Genomic DNA, 3,375 nt, shown 5'->3' with positions numbered 1-3,375 from the left:
CAGCTATGTATGCTCGTATATTATAAAAATACAAAGACATGTAATAGTTTGCACCCAGACAATGATTGCAAAGCAGTATATTATACTTAAGCAATAGCTCACGACAGGCCGTGGTATATGCTCATTATATCACAGCTAAGGGGCGTGGTTCGGCCCGACGCGAAGCGGAGGGTCGACAACCCCCTTAGCTGTGATATAATGAGCATATATCACGGCCTGAAATGAGCTATTGCTTTTATAAAACGGTTACCAAGTGTGGCAATATGAAAGACAAATACACACTCTAATTTAAATAGTTTTTATTAGTAAATAATGATGTTCAAAATAAAATAGTCCCTCTGTTGCCTTCTGCACGAAACATAGTGCGAGGTGGTTGCTATGCAACAACACTAACAACAGCTAGCGAACATATTAGACAGAGAGCGTTGATCCATTATTTGGCTATTTATTTACATTAATGTGTATGTTGCCGTTTATTGTGCACCCACTGAAAAACTGTGCAGCATCAGTAGCATGGCTTACGTGGTTACTTGTATAGGCTGAGGTTGTTCTAGGCTGTTGCTTGGCGTGGCGAGAATATTGCTCCACTTTCTCCGGTCCCCGAGATTCGGCTTCCAGTAGCTCTGGAGAGAGCTTTCGCACCTGTGGCCACTAACGGTCATAATTTCTCTGCTTTGTTTCAAGACCCGCATCAGAAAGGTTTTGAATGGTGGTACTTTTCCAGTTGGTCTACCTGCTCTTCACGTAGCTCTACATGTCGTCGTTTAGGTGCTTTTTGTTCTGGAGATAGGCACTCCTCAATCCACTCCTCCATAGTAAGACCCCCCCCCCCCCCGGAGGTCGAAGTTAATCTTAAATGTTTTTGCGGACCTTTTTGATTACAGATTTGAAAACATCGTTGCTTGCTTTAAAAGTAGCACAATTCATTATGTCAAACGTTGGAAAGTATCTAAATATCCCTGCCCTAATGCAAAAGGAACTGCACACTGAATATTTTTTTGCCGTTTGATGTCTATGTCTGGACCGTTGCGTAAAAAGGAGGGTTTCTGCCCTGTTACTTCTCCGCTGCTTTCTTGTTCCAGTTTGAAACTGTATACTGTTTATCTCAGACGCGGAGGGATACTGAGTTGTTGTGAAAAGTAACTTACAATTCTACCCGTGGTATACGCTCAGTATATACGCTCAGTATACCACGGCTAAGAACCAATCAGATTGCTTGATTTTACTTGTCCGTTTTATAATTAAAAACAACCAACATGTGATTTCTCATTAAACACACAATATGTAATTGTCTGCCTCTAGGGGTCCCTAAATCAAAGCTATGGAGTTTTGAAGTGTGGGGAAGTCCCGTGGCATCATGGGAGTTGTTGTTTTCACCCAGCAGGATTACGTCAGTGTTCATTGTGCAGGAGATTTCAAACGGGGGATCAATAAAGTACTATCTTATCTTATCCACAGAGGTCTCCTCCTCTCTGAAAAAAATTGACGTGGTGATTCAAAAGTAAAATTGTAAAACAGTTTCACATTGAAAGTAAGTAAGACTCTTCCCCACACTTCTTGTACCAGAAAAGTGCTCCTCCATTATTAATAATGATAATAATAATACATTTAATTTTTATAGCACTTTTCCTGGTGCTCAAAGACGCTTATTGTTCATTTTAGGAGCTCTAGTAATTGTGATTATATTATATTATATTGTCTTATATCTTTCCTGGAATCTCCTGTTATTATCAAAGGAAGATGCACATCCAGCATTGACGTTGCATTGTAGCCTATAGTGTACATGGTTAAGTACTTGCTGTAATAGATATACAGGCTATAATCATGATAGAATAACAAGGATTGACAAATATGTGCCACTGAGTGCCAAGAGTGAAGGTGTCAGGATAAAACCCTGCATACTCTCAGCTCTCTGCGGCCTATTATTATCTCTTCCTAGTGTTTAGTTGCATACACACATATATAATTAGATATACATGTATATCTATACATATATATATATATCTATATATAGTTTTGCAAACTCTTGTCCAAAAGGGGTTTCTGTTACATTTTCTTTGTACTTAAAATTAGCAAAAATCCCAAATGTTTCTTGGTCATATATAACAACAAACTGAATTTGGTCATATACGACACATCAAATGTTCTATTAGTTGAGTTTAAAATGTGTAAAGGAGTGTTTGCTTAATGACCACACACGCACGCACGCACGCACGCATTATGGGTGGTAGAGGCACCCAATTTGACAGTGAAGAGGCAAATGTCTCTGGTTCTGTTTTGTTTTAAACTGTCCATCGTGATGTTGACGATGATCCCATGCTAAATTGTTATAGTACTCTTTTTTATATCAAGAAAAATCCACGAAGACCAAGAACATAACCTTGATGCGTCCCTTAGAAAATCACATGAATCTCATGTTAGCTGGTTTATTACGTTTTTCAATCTCTGCTCTTTCTCACTATCTAAATCTTCCCGCTTCTTATGGGTGTTTACTCTTTTAGTTAAACCAACCAGATTGTGCCTCCATCAGCCAATCATGTCGCTGCTGTCAAACTCTGCTCCTGTCAGCTGCCATTCATCGTCACACCCCTCCTTAACCCTATTCACCTTCTCTGGTCACTACACACTGCCCATGTTGGGCTCACCAGAAGTCCTCATCACATCCAGATCTTCAGCATTCTTTTCTTCTCAGTACCACCACCACTCATGTCTACTCTCCATTTCATAGGGGGGTTTCATAGGGGGGGGGTTTACCTATTCTACTCACAACTTCACGACCCTCTTGAAATTTGACGTCACGATGGGGTGTAATCGTCAAAGTCTATTCCCAGATCTCATAAATTCTCACAAATATATAAATACTCACTCAGTCTCTCCTGATTTAAATAATATATCACTTGACATAAAATCACAACGTTTTAGTGCCATTTTTCAATATATTTCCTCACTGACGACGATACTAAAATATCCAAATTCCTGTCCAAATATTGCCACCCCACCCCCTGCTCTCTCTCTCTTCCTCTCAGGGACAGTAACGGACTCCTCGGGGCTCAGTCTTCTGTCAAGGGCCATATGGTTCCGTCACAGCTCTGTGTGTGCTGACGTCCAAGTGTGTGTGTGTGTGTGTGTGTGTGTGTGTGAGTGTGTGTGTGTGTGTGTGTGTGTGTGTGTGTGTGTGCTGCAGAGGGAGGGCAGCAGAGTGGCTCAAGGTGTCAGAAGGGAGGGCGGTTTAAATTTAACTGCAAGCAGGGCTGATATCTGCATGGCAGGTCGTGTCTCCCTGCGCTCTTTCTCACACACACACACACACAAACACACACAGTCTGTCGTCACGGTCCCCAGCCTCACACACATACACACACACACACACACACA

Source organism: Trematomus bernacchii, unplaced genomic scaffold (genome assembly GCF_902827165.1).
Source record: "Trematomus bernacchii unplaced genomic scaffold, fTreBer1.1, whole genome shotgun sequence".
NCBI classification, from domain to species: domain Eukaryota; kingdom Metazoa; phylum Chordata; class Actinopteri; order Perciformes; family Nototheniidae; genus Trematomus; species Trematomus bernacchii.
The sequence above is the reverse complement of the archived record's forward strand: the minus strand, read 5'-3'. Positions refer to the sequence as shown.